The 20,335-nt window shown below is 41.9% G+C and overlaps 2 non-coding genes and 2 pseudogenes across 2 annotated transcripts; all 4 read left to right on the forward strand.

The window, feature by feature from the left end:
- Window positions 1-17,616: 17,616 nt before the first annotated feature.
- LOC140285979 (U2 spliceosomal RNA) lies at window positions 17,617-17,706 on the forward strand (annotated as a pseudogene).
- A 302-nt stretch (window positions 17,707-18,008) lies between these two features.
- On the forward strand, window positions 18,009-18,142 carry LOC140285980 (U2 spliceosomal RNA; annotated as a pseudogene).
- Window positions 18,143-18,552: 410 nt separating this feature from the next.
- Window positions 18,553-18,666, forward strand: LOC140285985 (U5 spliceosomal RNA). The gene has a single exon (XR_011910908.1). It is a non-coding gene; the product is annotated as a U5 spliceosomal RNA (small nuclear RNA).
- Window positions 18,667-18,941: 275 nt separating this feature from the next.
- Window positions 18,942-19,129, forward strand: LOC140285973 (U2 spliceosomal RNA). The gene has a single exon (XR_011910902.1). It is a non-coding gene; the product is annotated as a U2 spliceosomal RNA (small nuclear RNA).
- The last annotated feature ends 1,206 nt before the right edge of the window (window positions 19,130-20,335 follow it).

Here is a 20,335-nt window from a genome sequence, read left to right on the forward strand (position 1 = left end):
TCTTTCCTTCAGCTGGTGTGAGTTCAACAAAATCCATCATCAAATGTTCAAAAGGTTTCTCTGGTGGAGGGTGTGCAACTTGCGATGTGTGTAATGCCTTTCCTACATTATGTGTGGCACAAACCATACATGACTGACAGTATTTTTGCGCATATGAACTGAACCCTTTTGTGAACCACTGAGCAGTGAGTGCATTCAGCATCCCCCCTTTTGACACATGGTTCAACCCATGTGTCAATTTTGAAAAATGAGGAAAAAAATGTTTAGGTAGACAGGGTTTACCATCAGGTCCCATCCAAACACCATCCGTATGAGTTGCACCCACAGAGGACCAAATGCGTCCAGAGGACCAAATTTCATCTGCAGAGGCAAAAGTTTGCAAAGCATGGAGATCTGTGAGGGAGTCTTCTGCCTGCAAAGAGAGGGAAGCGAAAACAGGAAAAAAATTAGCTGCTTGCTTAGCTGCAGCATCAGCTCTGGCATTGCCACAAGCAACAGGATCGTCTGAGTTAGTGTGAGCCGCACACTTACAGACCGAGATTGCTGTAGGCAAAAGGATCGCATCAAGAAGATCAGAAACCTGCTTGGAGTTCAGAATAGTTTTACCATCTGATTTAAGGAAATGCCTGTGTTTCCACAGCGCACCAAAGTCATGAACAACACCAAAAGCATATCTGGAATCTGTGTAAATAGTGACAGACTTACCAGCTGCCAACTTACAAGCTTCAGTAAGTGCAATAAGCTCAGTAGTTTGAGCAGAGAAATGTTTAGGAAGAGAACCAGACAACAAAGTGTCATGTGAAGAACATACTGCAAACCAAACACAGTTAGTACCTGTGGCTGGATCACGCAAAGCTGATCCATCTACAAAAAGAATCATGTCAGAGTTTGGAAGAGGAGTCTCTAAAAGATCAGGTCGTGGGTGTACAAACTTGTTCCAAAACAGCCACCTCATTCGGTGTCGTGTTTCTTTCAAGCAATTCTCCTGGTTAGCCCGCACTCGGCTCGCTCCCAGAGCCGTGTTAAAGTCTACTTCGCATTCCGCACCTCCGCCCACCCGCTGCACTGAGCACTCTTCAGCCCTTTTAAATGGTATAACTTTACACTACCACACGCTCCAGCGAGCACCATTCAAGCAACAACTTTGCACTCCAGCTTCGAACATCGGCACAGTCGCAACAAGTAAGGCGACTCTACTCAGAGAAGTCACTCTGCACAGTAACAAGATTTCTTTTGCACAGACAGAAAGGGCTTCATCCGCAAAGGTAAAGCCTGCCAACAATAGAAACAACTCATTAGTGCTGCTCAACGTTGTACTTTGCAGTAAAAGAAAGAGCAAATCTAAAGTTTCAGGAATCCGAGAATAAGCTTACTTTCATGAGTTCTACACAATTTCGGATTTTGATATAAAATGAATTCCTTCACTCAAACTAAGTTAAAACTGCTTTGTCCTTCATATTTATCCATGTCCAAATAGCTTTAAACAAAAAAGACCGTTGTACTTTGCAGGATAGGAAAGAACAACACTAAACCTTTTCAGGAATCCGAGAATAAGCGTCGTTTGACGAGTTCTACACAATATCGGATTTTGATATAAAATCAATTCCTTCACTCAAACCAAGTTAAAACTGCTTTGTCCTTCATATTTATCCATGTCTAAATACCTTTAAACAAAAACGAACGTAGTACTTTTCAGGATAGGAAACAACAACACTAATTTTTTTCAGGAATCCAAGAATAAGCTTCTTTTCACGAGTTCTACACAATTCCGGATTTTGATATAAAATTAATTCCTTCACTCAAACCAAGTTAAAACTGCTTTGTCCTTCATATTTATCCATGTCTAAATAGCTTTAAACAAAAAAGAACGTTGTACTTTGCAGGATAGGAAAGAACAACACTGAACCTTTAGGAATCCGAGAATAAGCTTATTTTCACGAGTTCTACACAATTTCAGATTTTGTTATAAAATGAATTCCTTCACTCAAACCAAGTTAAAACTGCTTTGTCCTTCATATTTTTGCATGTCTTAATAGGTTTCAGGCATAAAATTCATATTCATATTACCCTGTATATGAAAGAAGCATACTTGTGATGGAGCAATACACTCCTTTTGGGTAACCTAAACTGATGGTTGGGGAGGAAAGTTAGAAGAACAATCAACTATCAACCAAAGACAGATGACGTGATGAGCGGGCAATATAACTGTGTGTTTTTGCTTCAGTGGTCAGAGCAACTCTGTATTCTGTACTGTGTTGTTCTCTCTTTCAAGATATTATTATTAAAGCCTCTTATCTCCTCAGAAGAAAATAACTGACTCTGTGCGTTACTAAATTTCCACCACAATTTTGGCGTCACGAACAGGATCCCTCGACTGGTGTCTCTGGACCGGATCGCAGTGCATGGCCAGCCTGGACTGAAGTAGCTGTTCCAGCCTCATACCTCCAAGGGCTTTTCTGAGAGAGAGGACTGGCAGGTCCTTTTCTTGAATACCAGCGCTGGGATCATTTTTGAAATATGATAGTCTGAGACGATAGGACTGCTTTTTAGTTTTTATTTGAATAAAAGAGGGTTTCCCGGTTGTGTCATTAGTGAGACAGAGATTTCATGGGTAAGTGAAACTTTTGAAGCAGTCCGAAGAAGTGTGAAGTACTCCGAAGAAGTGTGAGTACAGATTAAGGTCCTCATTGGAGACGTCCTTTGAGTGAAGGAATATATTTCCCCATTCCAAGTCTGAGAATTGGAAACAGTAGGTCTCAGACTTTTGACCCTACCGGGGGACCTAAGCATGATGAAATGAAAAAGACATATGGTCCAGAGGTTTTCCACCAGAAGGTTCTTTTAGTATGTTAGAAATAAGAAAATTAGAAGAAAAGTTTTGCAAATATGAGAAAGAGATGAAGCAAAAAAAAAGAAAATTAAGTTTAAATAAGAAGTAAGAAAGGTATAGAATTTTGGAAAAAATAAAGTGTATTAAGAGAAAGAAAGGAAAATGTTAAACAAATGCCATGACGGAATGATGATAATAATTTAGTATTAGCTGTGCCGGATCCAGACCTGGACTCCTGCCCTCCACGACGCCTGCAACAACAACAGCCAGCCCTGCCACAAGCCTCTGGCTCTCGGGAAGAAGGGACTTCTTCCATCCTCCCTCGGGAAGAAATTCCATCATTCTCACAACATCAGCTACATAGGTCTGATGATGAGGAAAAGGAAGACGTTTGGTTCTCCAGCGTACCTGCCCAAGAACTTTTAACGCAAGTGACAAAAATCCTTTACCCACAATCTGGACTTCAGAGATCTAAACGTGAGAAAAAACAAAACCAGATTCAAACCATGCCTATGGTTAAAGTTGCAGTTCCCACTGGACCATTACTGGTTTATCGACCCTGGACTGAGACTGACATCATGGAAGCATAACAATGCTTACCAGATCCAGAGATTTCTGGACCCCATTTTGCTGACGAGTTGCGAGATTTCTGCGCACAATTCTGCCCGACTGGGGTTGAATTGCATCGCATATTGGCAAAAAAGTTCAAACCGTCCGACCTCTGCAAAATAGAGGCCAGTATGCTACAACTGGATTTGCGACCTACCAACAGTGAACGAGGACATAATGATAACGCTCAATATGAAGCAGCCAACCAAAGACTGTGTCAAGCCATCACCACTCAATTTCCAACCAAAATCAATATGTCCCACATTTACACCTGCAAACAGAAACCCGGTGAAGGGACTGATGATTTTGTACACCGCCTCCTTGAGGAAGTCAGCAAGCACAGCGGTCATCAGAGACCAAGGGATTTGGGTAATGAATCAGGACCATGGGAGAGTATTGCATGCAATGCAATAATTAAAGGCCTCATGCCAGATGTCGCCACTGAAGTAAAGAACATTTACGTGGGATGGTGTGAGGGTCCTCGTTTGGCTGACGTTCGCCGATATGCTCGCCATGCTCATAACCAAGTTGAGACGCGTAAGACAACCAAAAGGGACAAGTGTGAAAAGGAGCTGCATTTGGCAGCCATGACCATGTATTACGCAGTTGGTGTAAACAGAGGACGAGGCCGAAGTCGAAGACGTGGACGTGTGGGATCAGAGCTATGATCCGAATATTTGTTTTTACTGTGGCCAGACTGGACACTGGAAGAAGGACTGTCCACAGCTGAAAAGTGATGAAATTTAGGAGGAAAGTTAGAAGAACAATCAACTATCAACCAAAGACAGATGACGTGATGAGCGGGCAATATAACTGTGTGTTTTTGCTTCAGTGGTCAGAGCAACTCTGTATTCTGTACTGTGTTGTTCTCTCTTTCAAGATATTATTATTAAAGCCTCTTATCTCCTCAGAAGAAAATATGCCAGATGTCGCCACTGAAGTAAAGAACATTTACGTGGGATGGTGTGAGGGTCCTCGTTTGGCTGACGTTCGCCGATATGCTCGCCATGCTCATAACCAAGTTGAGACGCGTAAGACAACCAAAAGGGACAAGTGTGAAAAGGAGCTGCATTTGGCAGCCATGACCATGTATTACGCAGTTGGTGTAAACAGAGGACGAGGCCGAAGTCGAAGACGTGGACGTGTGGGATCAGAGCTATGATCCGAATATTTGTTTTTACTGTGGCCAGACTTGACACTGGAAGAAGGACTGTCCACAGCTGAAAAGTGATGAAATTTAGGAGGAAAGTTAGAAGAACAATCAACTATCAACCAAAGACAGATGACGTGATGAGCGGGCAACCAAAGAAATTGGGCAAAAGGCTGACTGAGGGTGGGAGGCAGGTTCTGGACGTCACGCGGCAGCGGAGCCTCCACTAATGGGTGATAGCACAAACACACTCACACATTTTTCCTGCTCTGTGTAGTGAAGAAACGCTTGCCGACTGTGATTCACGTAGTAAAGTTTTGCATGCTATTTCCGTCCTAGAGCAAAGATATTTCTCTCAGAATATGGGAACTTATGTTCATCAGTAGTGACGTCAGGGGAGTTTTATTGTCCTCCAAAGTTAAGTGGAAACCACGTTTACTGTATGTCTGCCTCAGGCCAGGTTGTGAAGGAGAAAATGACAATGCCCATTGCGTGTTGTCACTCCCAATGAGCTCTCCTTCAAACACTCATTTTTGTTATCAGAGTTGTGTCCCATTAACCTGATGGGCTGTGATCTCATGTGTAAATTAGGCATTATTTTAACTTCTACACCAGAGGGTGTTAAGGTTATGTTACAGCCTGACAAAGTTTTCACAGCAGTGCAGTTTGATTCATCGGCACTTACATATGCTTATGAGTGGAAACTTCCCAGCTCTCCTTTTTCACAACAACTAGTGGAAGAAGCAAAAGTGTTAGTTTCACCCCTTTCTGATTTCATGCAACCTACTGATTTGCACTGCACATCACACATTTCTTTGGGGCCTGACAATGACTATGAGAAGAAGTGAAAAAATATGTGCGCCTACTTTATTGGCTGTGTCGCTCACTCCAGAGCACTTCGATTTTTTTAATGTTTGTGGTACTCGCCCTCACATTTCCTTGGCCAAACGTACACACTGGCAGTGACAAGGTGTGGGAGAGTTTGTTGCTACATGTCAGAAATAAATGGAGTGGACTGTTTCACCTGCTGATCCAAATTTGATGTTTTCTGAACGATTGTCAGCATAGAAAAAAACATTTTTGAGTACAATGCATTGTCAAAGAACTGTGGACTTAATTCCTACCACAGAATCACATTTTGAAGCATGTTTTTTATCTGAAACAGATTTGTCTTCGATACCCATGTTGGCTGAAGTGCCCAATGATCTTTGGGCTAAGAGCAAATATGATGTGGGGTTGATAAAAGGCTGTGAACCAGTAATTGTCACCCCTAAATCAGACTTTTGTCCATGTAAAAAACAATACCCTTTTAAGCCTGAAGCAATTAAAGGGATTAAACCTGTTTTTCAATCTTTTCAGAAAACAGGCGTTATTGTTCCTTTTGAAAATTCACCTGTGCTTACTCCATTGTTTCCTGTTAAAAAGATTAAAGATGCTGGCCAGCCAGATGAATGGCGTTTTGTACAGGACCTCCAAGCGGTGAATGCTGCAGTTCAGCCACATGCTCCTACTGTGCCCAACCCACACACTATTTTGTCTCAAATTCCATCAGATGCACAGTTTTTCTCACCCTGATAGCCCATTTTGGTTTGCTTTTTAGTTTGGAGGGAGATCTTGGACTTTTACCCGGTTATGCCAGGGGTACTGTGAAAGTCCCACTATTTACAATGCTGCCCTCAAAGCTAGTCTGGATTAACTTCAATCAACCACAGGCTCTGCTCTTTTGCAGTATGTGGATGACATCCTTTTATGTAGTCCATCTAAACAACAGTGTGAAAAAGACAGTGAATCTGTTGAAACATCTTCCTTCTTATGGCCATAAAGCCAGCCTTTCTAAGTTACAGTTTGTACAGGACGAAGTCACCTTTTTGGGTCATGTGATTTCTAAGGATGGGCGCTCACTTTCTCCTAAACATGTTGCTGCAGTTCAGATCATTCCTAAACCGGTTACTAAAAAACAGCTTATGTCATTCTTAGGTATAACATCTTACTGCAGGAACTTTATTCCTAACTACTCTTTTCTCGAAGCTCTCTTAGGTGCTCTTATCCATGGTAAAGGCAGCTGCAGTTCTGACATGCAGCTCCAGTCAGCTGATCGTGTTCCATGGACTCCTGAGGCTGAATCAGCCTTTAGTCAGCTTAAGCTGGCTCTTCAAACATCACCAACACTTGGCATTCCAGATCCTCATAAACCTTTCATACAGGCAGTTGATGACAAGCATGGTTGTATGACATCTGTTCTTATGCAGGAACATGGGGCAGGCAAAGGCCAGTGGCTCATTTCTCAGCAAAACTGGACTCTGTGGCTGCAGGCCTGCCTGGTTGTCTTCGTGCTGTTGCAGCTGCAGAGAAAGCTGTCCTGGCCTCCCAAGATATTGTGGGCTACGCTAATTTGACTGTTTTGGTTCCTCATGCTGTTGCCATTATTCTTCTCGAGCAGAAAACTTCACATCTTTCAACTGCTTATTGGCTCAGATACACCTCTGTGCTCCGTGATATGCCAAATGTCACTGTTAAACATTGTACTGTTCTGAATCCTGCTACTTTGCTTCCGACTCCTGAGGATGGGGAGCCTCATGACTGTGAAGCTGTTTTGGAACAAGTTTGTACACCCCGACCTGATCTTTTAGAGACTCCTCTTCCAAACTCTGACATGATTCTTTTTGTAGATGGATCAGCTTTGCGTGATCCAGCCACAGGTACTAACTGTGTTTGGTTTGCAGTATGTTCTTCACATGACACTTTGTTGTCTGGTTCTCTTCCTAAACATTTCTCTGCTCAAACTACTGAGCTTATTGCACTTACTGAAGCTTGTAAGTTGGCAGCTGGTAAGTCTGTCACTATTTACACAGATTCCAGATATGCTTTTGGTGTTGTTCATGACTTTGGTGCGCTGTGGAAACACAGGCATTTCCTTAAATCAGATGGTAAAACTATTCTGAACTCCAAGCAGGTTTCTGATCTTCTTGATGCGATCCTTTTGCTTACAGCAATCTCGGTCTGTAAGTGTGCGGCTCACACTAACTCAGACGATCCTGTTGCTTGTGGCAATGCCAGAGCTGATGCTGCAGCTAAGCAAGCAGCTAATTTTTTTCCTGTTTTCGCTTCCCTCTCTTTGCAGGCAAAAGACTCCCTCACAGATCTCCATGCTTTGCAAACTTTTGCCTCTGCAGATGAAATTTGGTCCTCTGGACGCATTTGGTCCTCTGTGGGTGCAACTCATACGGATGGTGTTTGGATGGGACCTGATGGTAAACCCTGTCTACCTAAACATTTTTTTCCTCATTTTTCAAAATTGACACATGGGTTGAACCATGTGTCAAAAGGGGGGATGCTGAATGCACTCACTGCTCAGTGGTTCACAAAAGGGTTCAGTTCATATGCGCAAAAATACTGTCAGTCATGTATGGTTTGTGCCACACATAATGTAGGAAAGGCATTACACACATCGCAAGTTGCACACCCTCCACCAGAGAAACCTTTTGAACATTTGATGATGGATTTTGTTGAACTCACACCAGCTGAAGGAAAGAAATATGCACTAGTAATAGTGGACGTGTTTAGTAAATGGGTTGAAGTTTTCCCTGCAAAACATGCAAACAGTAATGCAGTGACTAAAGCACTGCTAAACAGAAATCATTCCTAGATGGGGCATTCCAGAGAAGATCATTAGTGATAATGGCACACATTTTGTAAACACTGCATTGACTGAGGTTGGTAAATTCCTGGGAATAAGCTTGCGCACACATTGTGCTTATCATCCACAGAGTGGAGGTGCTGTGGAAAGAGAAAATGGTACATTAAAGTCCAAGTTAGCCAAATGTTGTGAAGAAACAGGTCTGCCATGGACAAAAGCATTACCTATTGTGCTTACCTACATGAGAATGAGAATCAGAGCTCAAGTGAATCTCAGCCCATTTGAAATTTTATTTGGCAGACCTCCTAACCTGGGATTGGGACCTGTAACCAGACCCCTCCCTTCCACAACTGTTTGTGATGATGCTATGTTGTCTTACTGTCGAAACCTTTCCACTGTTCTATCTCAAGTTTCACAGGCAGTAAAAGCAGCCCTTCCAGCCACAGAAAACACACCACTCCAACCAGATGACAGGTGGTGAAGGAACTTCGCAGGAAACATTGGAAGTCCAAACGTTGGCAAGGCCCGTTCCAGGTGCTACTGGTCACTCACACAGCTGTTAAAGTTGCAGAGAGAGCAACCTGGATTCATGCCAGTCACTGTAAGAAGGTACCAGAACCAGTAGATGACTTCCACCCTGACATACATCAGCCTAACCAACACGCCCGGAAGGACAAAGATAAGAGTCAGCAGTAAAAGCTGTACTCCACCGGTGTGTGTGCTAGTAACCTCTGACACCGAAGATTGAAACATCCTTACTGAGACCAGCGATGAAGATGATCATACACATGCTGTGAACCATGGAAGAAACTGTTTGTTGTTTGTATTTTCTTATTTGTAACCAGCATGTGCACATTGTATCTTGATTTCACAGGAAGCAATAATACAGGGCTGCTGTATTTCCCCACGACCCGAGAGACCACCAGACGCCCGAAGCCACACAGCCCCCCCCAGCACACACCCAACCGCCCAGAGCGACGGGACAGCAACCCACCACCACCACTATGTGATCAAGCTAATCAGAAGGGACCAGAGAGAATTAAATTCAGCCAATTGATGTTTTGAGGAAGCAGACATTGTTTCCATGCTAATATAATCTAAAAGAAAATTTCTAAACTGGTTAATACACAGATTGTTCTTCGCTTTCCAGTTCATGAGAATAGTTTTCTTTGCTATACATAACACTGTGAGGATCATGTGTGCTAAGCTAAATTCCACATTGATGTTATCTAAGTCACCCAGTATGCACAGTGTGGGGCATGCAGGAATGCTACACTTTAGTCATGTTGATAGGTCCGCACAGACTTCAAGCCAGAACCTCTGGACAGGCGCACAAAACCACAAAGCGTGTACATAATCATCAGGTGTGTTATCTGTGCAATGTGAGCAGATGTTTGAGTGTGTTAGACCCATCCTGAACATCCTTTGTCCTGTATAGTGTGTTCTATGAAGAATTTTGTATTGTATGAGCTGTAAATTAGGATTTCGAGTCATTCTGAAGGTGTTCAAACATATATGTGGCCAGAAGCTATGACTAGAACTGATGGATAAATCTGCCTCCCATTTTGAGGACGGTAGAGACATTGTGTCATCTATCTTAGACAATAATTTATATATTTTTGATAGTAGTTTTGGGGTGCAGATGCTTAGAAATTCTACTACCCTAATCGGGAGTTGTAAGTCTGGTTGGTGGAGGATATATTTCTTTGTTATTATAGACTTAAGTTGTTGATATTCTAGGAATTTATTGCTGCCTATCTCATGTTGTGATATGAGCTCATCAAATGAAATAAAATGTCCATTTTGGATTATATGTTCCAGATGTTTGATTCCTTTGATCTTCCAGAGAGTAAAGTTTAGCATTTTTTTGTTTTGCAGGATGTCAGGATTGTTCCAGATGGGTGTAAGCTTAGACAAGTGAAGACTTTGTTATTTTAAGAAATTCCCACCAGGCTGTCAGAGAGGTGCTGATGTTAATGCTTTTGAAACATTTGTGATTTTTTACGTTTTGACTAATAAGTGGCAGGTCAGAGATTTCCAGATTATCACACAATGCTTGTTCTATATTTATCCATGTTCATCTATTGGGCTAGGTTTAAACCATTTTGATATATACCGTAACCTATTGGCTAAGGAATAGTGCTGAAAATTAGGTAAATCTAATCCACCACTGTCCTTGGTCTTCTGTAGGGTTTTTAAACTAATACGTGGTGGTTTGTTTTTCCACAGAAATTTGGAGATGCATGAATCTAGTGACTTAAACCAAGTAGCAGGTTGGTTTTATGGGGATCATTGAGAACAAATAGTTAACTTTTGGTAGTATCATCATTTTAATGGTTGTAACTCTCCCCATAAGTGATATAGGTAAGGACTTCCAACGAGAGAGATTGTCCTCTACTGTCTTTAATAATTGCACATAAATTAGCTTTGTTAGCTCTGAGAGCCTGGAGGAAATGTTTATGCCTAAATATCTAATATTTCCTGACTGTAAAGTGATCGCAGGTATATTCTGGACCCTACAGTTAATGGGCAGAACTGTGGTCTTAGACCAATTGATAGAGTAGTCAGAAAGTGCTGAGAATTTATTTATGAGTGTGATCGTGAGTGAGAGACGTCTGTGAGTTCTGAAGGAAAAGTAATACATCATCAGCATAAAGACTTATTTTATGCTCAATATTTTGGGGTTGGATGTCTTTAATATTTCTATCTTGTCTGATAGCAGCTGCTAAAGGTTTGATGAAAATAGCAAAAAGTGAGGGAGAAAGTGAGCAACCCTGTCTTGTACTTCTCTGCAGACTGAAGCTTGGAGAAGTTTGATCATTTGTCTTGACACTTGCATTTGGGGAGTCAGTTATTTTCTTGTGAGGAGATAAGAGGCTTTAATAATAATATCTTGCAAGAGAGAACAACACAGTACAGAATACAGAGTTGCTCTGACCACTGAAGCAAAAACACACAGTTATATTGCCCGCTCATCACGTCATCTGTTAAAGTGCACCTATCTCATTATAACAAGCCCACCATTGTAAAGAGGAATTTAAGAAAACAGGGCAGGGTGGTACCTTGCAGCTCGGTCATTTGCAGGTTATACACAGTAACACTCAATACAATGCATATAAGAATTATTTTCCATTACATTCCTCCCTTTTGATTATAATAATACCATTATATTAATCAACCCAAAAGAAACAAGGAAAATAATAACTTTATCTGTAAAACATCAGCCTGCATTTGCACACAACGTGAGTTTAAAATGCAGGCATCATAGTAATAAAGGGTCCAATGATAAACAATCAAAACATGAACAATTAAACATGATTATCTTCATCCCTCTCTAAGTCAGCGTCACTAGAGGAAAGATTTTGAAAGCAAGAAAGTTATTTGAGTCATTTGGTCTTTTTCACACTGTTGTTTAGATGGACTACATAAAAGGATGTCATCCACATACTGCAAAAGAGCAGAACCTGTGGTTGATTGAAGTTAATCCAGACTAGCTTTGAGGGCAGCATTGTAAATAGTGGGACTTTCACAGTACCCCTGGCATAACCGGGTAAAAGTCCAAGATCTCCCTTCAAACTAAAAAGCAAACCAAAATGGGCTATCAGGGTGCACTGGCGACAAGTCAACCACTGAGAAAAACTGTGCATCTGATGTAATTTGAGACAAAATAGTGTGTGGGTTGGGCACAGTAGGAGCATGTGGCTAAACTTTAGCATTCACCGCTTGGAGGTCCTGTACAAAACGCCATTCATCTGGCTGGCCAGCATCTTTAATCTTTTTAACAGGAAACAATGGAGTAAGCACAGGTGAATTTTCAAAAGGAACAATAACGCCTGTTTTCTGAAAAGATTGAAAAACAGGTTTAATCCCTTTAATTGCTTCAGGCTTAAAAGGGTATTGTTTTTTACATGGACAAAAGTCTGATTTAGGGGTGACAATTACTGGTTCACAGCCTTTTATCAACCCCACATCATATTTGCTCTTAGCCCAAAGATCATTGGGCACTTCAGCCAACATGGGTATCGAAGACAAATCTGTTTCAGATAAAAAACATGCTTCAAAATGTGATTCTGTGGTAGGAATTAAGTCCACAGTTCTTTGACAATGCATTGTACTCAAAAATGTTTTTTTCTATGCTGACAATCGTTCAGAAAACATCAAATTTGGATCAGCAGGTGAAACGGTCCACTCCATTTCTTTCTGACATGTCGCAACAAACTCTCCCACACCTTGTCACTGCCAGTGTGTACGTTTGGCCAAGGAAATGTGAGGGCGAGTACCACAAACATTAAAAAAATCGAAGTGCTCTGGAGTGAGCGACACAGCCAATAAAGTAGGCGCACATATTTTTTCACTTCTTCTCATAGTCATTGTCAGGCCCCAAAGAAATGTGTGATGTGCAGTGCAAATCAGTAGGTTGCATGAAATCAGAAAGGGGTGAAACTAACGCTTTTGCTTCTTCCACTAGTTGTTGTGAAAAAGGAGAGCTGGGAAGTTTCCACTCATAAGCATATGTAAGTGCCGATGAATCAAACTGCACTGCTGTGAAAACTTTGTCAGGCTGTAACATAACCTTAACACCCTCTGGTGTAGAAGTTAAAATAATGCCTAATTTACACATGAGATCACAGCCCATCAGGTTAATGGGACACAACTCTGATAACAAAAATGAGTGTTTGAAGGAGAGCTCATCGGGAGTGACAACACGCAATGGGCATTGTCATTTTCTCCTTCACAACCTGGCCTGATGCAGACATACAGTAAACGTGGTTTCCACTTAACTTTGGAGGACAATCAAACTCCCCTGACGTCACTACTGATGAACATAAGTTCCTATATTCTGAGAGAAATATCTTTGCTCTAGGACGGAAATAGCATGCAAAACTTTACTACGTGAATCACAGTCGGCAAGCGTTGCTTCACTACACAGAGCAGGAAAAATGTGTGAGTGTGTTTGTGCTATCACCCATTAGTGGAGGCTCCGCTGCCGCGTGACGTCCAGAACCTGCCTCCCACCCTCAGTCAGCCTTTTGCCCAATTTCATCACTTTTTAGCTGTGGACAGTCCTTCTTCCAGTGTCCAGTCTGGCCACAGTAAAAACAAATATTCGGATCACAGCTCTGGCGTGGCCCATTTCGACCTCCTCTCCCACACGTCCACGTCTTCGACTTCGGCCTCGTCCTCTGTTTACACCAACTGCGTAATACATGGTCATGGTTGCCAAATGCAGCTCCTTTTCACACTTGTCCCTTTTGGTTGTCTTACGCGTCTCAACTTGGTTCTGAGCATGGCGAGCATATTGGCGAACGTCAGCCAAACGAGGACCCTCACACCATCCCACGTAAATGTTCTTTACTTCAGTGGCGACATCTATATAATATTGTCTGGGTCCCGTTAAAACATGTATTTTTCCCATCTAATTCCTTGTTTGCTTTAAAACAAGTATTCCCCATTTTCTATCCCTTCAGTAGCCAACCAGTTTGTATGGAGTACACTGGAGCAACTTGACTGATCAGTAAAACACTGCTTTTGTTGTCACCGCAAGGCTTCCCCCGTCGGTTGTTTCACTGAGACACTACTGAGTAACTACAACTCAACACAGTTTATACACATAACATTCATATACATACTAACAAACAAACAAACAATAATTTATCGCAATTTTCTCATCTCTGTTTGAACGTACACCCAGGTAAATATTCCTGTAGTCTTCTCATACCGACTATGGACCCATTCATTGTTTAACTTCACTGTTTTGCAAATCTTAATTGAATATTACACATTGACATTGAACTTTACTGGATAAGCAGGTCTTCATTGCATTCAGCAGCCTATATGTGAGCATCTATGTGTAAGCTGTTCTTCTTTGCATTTATCAGCAGCAAGCAATTCTTCACTGCACATGCATATGTAAATAGTAAAACAATTCCAATGTGTTAGCGAAACCTTCTATATCACAGTGGTTTCTAAGATCTATTTTAAGTTCTTTGCCATCAGTGAGATGACATAGTTTACAAAGTGTGTCAAATTATCACTGAAGATCTTTTCAGGAATTTCAAATCTAGAAATGAGTTATTTTACGCGTGATTTTGCTACTGAGAGTGCATCTGCTTGTGCACATGGAAATATTTCAGACCATTTGGTAAAAACCTCTGTTGTCACTGAGCAGAATCGTTTCCCTTAACATTAATTTAGTTCAATGAAATCTACACAATAATGAAATAATGAAATACAAACAAATATGTTGAAAAAGATACACTGGCTTAGGGAATTATCTTCGTTTTGGTCTTAGATTGCCCTGTGGAATGTATTTTGCACATATTTGACCTGCTAGACAAAACTTTATTCATTTATTTATTCTAAAAAAAAAAATTCAATAATTAGTAAAACCATATGCTGTAAAAACCTTGTTCATTATTGCTTCCATCCCTCCTGTTGAGACATGACATGGTCCGTGGCTCAATACTGCAGCATATTTAAACAAATTCTTTGGCAGTATGGTTTTCCTTCCGGTCATTCATACGAGTCTATTGTAGATGGCAATTGAATAACATCTAATAATGCTAAAATATTTGTAGTTTATACATTTAGCTGTGGATGTCAACATACCTGTTTTTCCAATGCTGTGTTAACACATGTACAGTTGAGAAGGCATACTGACTGTCAGTGTAAACGTTAACAACCTTTTTGTTATTTAATTTACAAGCTTCAGTTAAAGCTACCAATTCGACTGCTTGAACAGAGTAATTTTTTGGTAGTGGTTGTTTTAAGAAAACTTCAGTTTCTGTTACTACTGCAAATCCTGTAGCATTTGTGCCATCAGGGTTTTTTGCTTGACCTGTTGAATAAATATAGTTATTTCTGCATTTTCATAACGTATATCAGTTAAGTCTGGCCTGGGTAAAACACTGATGGTTATTTCTGACATGCAATCATGAGGCTTTCCATCTGTGGGGTAGGTAGCAGTGTGGATGGATTAAGTGTAGCACATCTCTCGACAACAAGGTGTGGCTGTGAAAGAAGAACTGTTATGTAGGAGAGATGTCTGGTAAAGATATTTTGTTAAGTAACCATATCACAGCCACTGCATGAGGTACCTTAAGTGTTAATGGGTGAAATAACACCATTATTGTTGATGCCTGCACTGCCAATGGCTTCTGGCCATTGATTCAAAAGTACGATCTCGTCCCTGTTTCCCCCTTTCAGTGGACACTGGCCCCTAATTACCGCAATTCAGCAGGGGGTCTTTCATTAGGAGTACTGGACTCCCCCGTGCACGGTTTCAGCTCCGACCCTGGAAAGCGGAAAAAACGTTGAGATCTGGTTTGAGGACCCAATTGTTGAGAAAAGTCTCTCAATGAGACTCAGAGTTGCTGGAGTCAGTTAATGCAAATGTTTAATCTTGCAGCAAGTTCAAGAAGGTGTGTGTGTATGGGTGTATGTGTGCGAACGTGTGTGAGTTTGTGTGTGTGAGAGTTTAAAGAACCTGTTATCCACAGGCAGGTCTTAACTAGTATGGCACAGGTCCAGCCTGTCTCATCTTTTTTGGAAGGTCCAGCGCTCGGCCGTAACCCTTCTGTCTGTTTGGACTCTCACATACATTCGGTTAATCATAGAAAAACGAGAACAAAACTTTTTAGCCCCTTAAATTCATAAAACAGACATGGTGCAGTTATTTCCATTCTAGAAAATAAGAGTAATCACCACCATTCCTATAAATTCTGGATATTCTAACAATCTGAATCTTTTTTAAATGTTCGATGAAGCCCTTTGCTGTTCTGTTTAGAGACTCAGCTGATCATAAACCAAGTTTTGCTCTTGAACCAAGCTTCTAAACTCTTCACCTTTTTCATTTCTCAGTTAGTATTCACTTTAAAACTGATTAAAAGAAAAATTAAATGAATGCCTATCAACAAATGTGGGATCTAAACTCTAGTGCTTTCTCTAAAATAATTTCCTTTCTCAATTCAGAAATGTGTGTGTGTAAGTCACAACACCCGTGACACCAAAACGGCTTTCTTTTCTCTCTTTTCTCTACACTCTGCACTGTGAGCACACACACCAAATCAGAAAGGCTTTTTTCTCTCTTTTCTACATTATGGACTGTGGGGACACAAAACCGCTCTCTCTCTTTTTTTTTTTTGATTGTGTGCCAGGGCGTTGTCTCACGTATTAGATTATGCTTAAGATACGAATGGGTTTATCAGTCACATCAGAATCCATACATACTGATCCTCCCGTAATAAAATGGTCGGATCTTATCAAACACACTTTGTTTCTTGTGACAAGTCAGCGAAACAGCGTATACACGTCAAGACACTGAATCAAGTTTGCCACAAGAACTCATAAGTTTGGCAGTATTGCTCTGCCGTCAGCAATCATACACCCATTTTATTTTCATGAGACATGTGCAGGCACCTGTTCATCTACTGTTCTATCACTATGAATTAGTTTATCTATTATCAATAAGGATACTTCTACAACTACTATCAAAGTATGTCCGGACTTCTTATGTTGTCAGTTGCTATATATGAATAAGTGGGTTGCTACTGAAAAGCATTAAGCATGTCACACAGCCCAAACATATAACATTTCAGGACACACCACACAGTTAACAACCACAGTGAAGCGTGTCAAAGCCCAAACATGTAACATTCAACAGGACACTTACACAACACATTCAAATCAAACAGTCAGACAACATACAAGAACATATACCCCAGCCGGCATTGCTCCCTGCCTATTTTCCTACAACTCACTATGTGTGCGCACACCTTTATTCACAAACTCTTCAACTTATACTCTTTTACCGAAGCTGCTACAGCTCGATTGGCCAAATACCCTTAGATCCTATTTCGGTGAATTTGACATCTGCCTTGTATGTAACAGATTAGCGGTTTAGCAGTTTTAATTTAGTTTGAGTGAAGGAATTCATTTTATAGCAAAATCCGAAATCGTGAAGAACTCATGAAAGTAAGCTTATTCTCGGATTCCTGAAACATTAGATTTGCTCTTTCTTTTACTGCAAAGTACAACGTTGAGCAGCACTAATGAGTTGTTTCTATTTTTGGCAGGCTTTACCTTTGCGGATGAAGCCCTTTCTGTCTGTGCAAAAGAAATCTTGTTACTGTGCAGAGTGACTTCTCTGAGTAGAGTCGCCTTACTTGTTGCGACTGTGCCGATGTTCGAAGCTGGAGTGCAAAGTTGTTGCTTGAATGGTGCTCGCTGGAGCGTGTGGTAGTGTAAAGTTATACCATTTAAAAGGGCTGAAGAGTGCTCAGTGCAGCGGGTGGGCGGAGGTGCAAAGTGACACTATGGCCATAAAAAGAACACCGCTACAAGTGCGCATTGTGCCAGGAAGGGCCCTCGGACGTGAACCAGTGGACAGTTCTCGCTTCTCGGCCTTTTGGCTAAGATCAAGTGTAGTATCTGTTCTTATCTTCTTAAACCCCAGCTGGTCGAGGCGGATGGCCACCCTTCCTGAGTCTGGTTCTGCCAGAGGTTTCTTCCTGTTAAAAGGGAGTCGTTCCTTTCCACAGTTGCCACAGGCACGCTCAGGACGGGAGATTGGACTGAAGACACGTTTCGGTGCAATCTGTTGGTTTCCTTAGCTAGGATATTAATTTTTTGAATTGGCTCTATATGAATTAATTGGATCATGATTACAATGAATTGAATTCCAATTGGCTTGAATTGGACTATATTACTTAAGTGCCTTGAGATGACAATTGTTGTAATCTGGCGCTATATAAATAAAATTGAATTGAATTGAATTGAATTGAATGTCTGATATGTCCTCTATGCGAGACTACATATTAAATGGATTTGTATCAATAGGAGTTGAAAAAGGAGCTTGCTCCGTTCACTCCAAGCATCGACCCGGTACTGCAGTGCCCCTGGGAACGGTGCGCTCTCCTCTGCTCTTGTGAAAAAGCAAACAGCGGTGCAGGATGGAAGTTTCAGGGAGCCTAAGATGAAACTTTCTTTTAATCTGCTGATAAAAGAGAGTGAATGCGAAGCAGACTTTAACACGGTTCTGGGAGCGAGCCGAGTGCAGGCTAACTGGGAGAATTGCTTGAAAGAAACGCGACACCGAATGAGCAGTCAGATCAAAGCCTCAACACGGTGTTCCCGTGTTGTTTGTGGCTGCCTTGTCTTTTGCACAGAGTAAAAGACAAGGCAGCCATCGAATATGGCCGATTGTTCCTACTTGGTCAGCCGAGGAGCAAGGGGGGGGAGCAAGCGTCTCAACCAAGCAAAGCTCACCATGGGGAAGGTGGCTATGCCAACTAGCCTGATGCCCTGCTCCCGCAGTGATGGATAATCATACACTGGTTTCTCTTCATAATGTACAAGTCTTTCGCCTTTTACTAAAGACTTCCGTGTAGAGCAGCACTAATGAGTTGTTTCTATTTTTGGCAGGCTTTACCTTTGCGGGTGAAGCCCTTTCTGTCTGTGCAAAAGAAATCTTGTTACTGCGCAGAGTGACTTCTCTGAGTAGAGTCGCCTCACTTGCTGCGACTGTGCCGATGTTGCTTGAATGGTGCTCGCTGGAGCGTGCGGTAGTGTAAAGTTATGCCATTTAAAAGGGTTGAAGAGTGCTCAGTGCAGCGGGTGGGCGGAGGTGCAAAGTGACACTATGGCCATAAAACGAACACCGCTACAAGTGCGCATTGTGCCAGGAAGGGCCCTCGGACGTGAACCAGTGGACAGTTATCGCTTCTCGGCATTTTGGCTAAGATCAAGTGTAGTATCTGTACTTATCAGTTTAATATGTTATATGTCTATGCAAGGACTACATATTAAATGGATTTTTATCAATAGGAGTTGAAAAAGGAGCTTGCTCCGTTCACTCCAAGCATCGACCCGGTACTGCAGTGCCGCTGGGAACGGTGCGCTCTCCTCTGCTCTTGTGAAAAAGCAAACAGCGGTGCAGGATGGAAGTTTCTTTAATCTGCTGAGAAAAGAGAGTGAATGCGAAGCAGACTTTAACATGGCTCTGGGAGCGAGCCGAGTGTGGGCTAACCAGGGGAATTGCTTGAAAGAAACGCGACACCGAATGAGCGGTCAGAACAAAGCCTCAATACGGTGTTCCTGTGGTGTTTTTATAAAATGCGGTGTAAAAAAAGGTGTGAATGCCCCATAGAAAACTAAAAGGTGGAGCGGAAGTGTTCGGCTGCAAGAAGGTGTGAATGTCCGACTATATTTGGTGAAAAGCAGGTGAAGCAAGGTCTGAATGCCCAACCTTACATCATCAAAAGCGAGATCAGAGGTTTTTGGCTGCAAGAAGGCCATAGTTTGCCAAAAGCGGGTAAGGTGCGAATGATCGGCTAAATATCAACAAAAGTGGGGGCGGAGGTCTTCGGATGCAAGTGGGTGTGAATATCCCACCATACAAGTATGGTGGAGAGGAAGCTGTGAATGGCCGACCATAGTTTGCAAAAAGCGGGTGAGAAAAGGTGCGAATGTCCAACCATACATGATCAAAACAGGGAGCGGAGGTGTTTGGCTGTGACAAGGTGTGAATGTCCACCCATAATTAATGAAAAGCGGGCAACAAGTAGGTTCGAATGCCCAACCATACATCAACAAAAGCAGGAGTGGATGTGTTTGGCTACAAGAAGGTTTGAATGTCCGAGCATAGTTTGTAAAAAGCGGGTAAGAAAAGGTGCGAATGCCCGACAAAGTATGATCAAAAGAGGGAGTGGAGGTTTTCGGCTACAAGGTTTGAATGTACGACCATAGTTTGTAAAAAGCGGGTAAGAAAAGGTGCGAATGCCCGAACATACACCATCAAAAGAGGGAGCGGAGGTGTTACACTTGAAAGACGGTGTGAATGTCCGACCATAGTTGGTAAAAAGTGGGTAAGAAAAGGTTCGAATGCCCGAATATATACCATCAAAAGCGGAAGCGGAGGTGTTCGGCTGCAAGAAGGTGTGAACGTCCGACCAAAGTTTGTAAAAAGCAGTTAAGAAAAGGTTCGAATATCCAACCAAACATAATCAAAAGTGGGAGCAGAGCTGTTCGACTGCAAGTAGGTGTGAATATCCACCCATAATTCCTGAAAAATGGGTAAGAAAAGGTGCGAATGCCCAACCATACATCATCA

The sequence above is a fragment of the Leuresthes tenuis genome, unplaced genomic scaffold (genome assembly GCF_036924035.1).
Source record: "Leuresthes tenuis unplaced genomic scaffold, fLeuTen1.0.hap1 SCAF_68, whole genome shotgun sequence".
Lineage (NCBI taxonomy): Eukaryota > Metazoa > Chordata > Actinopteri > Atheriniformes > Atherinopsidae > Leuresthes > Leuresthes tenuis.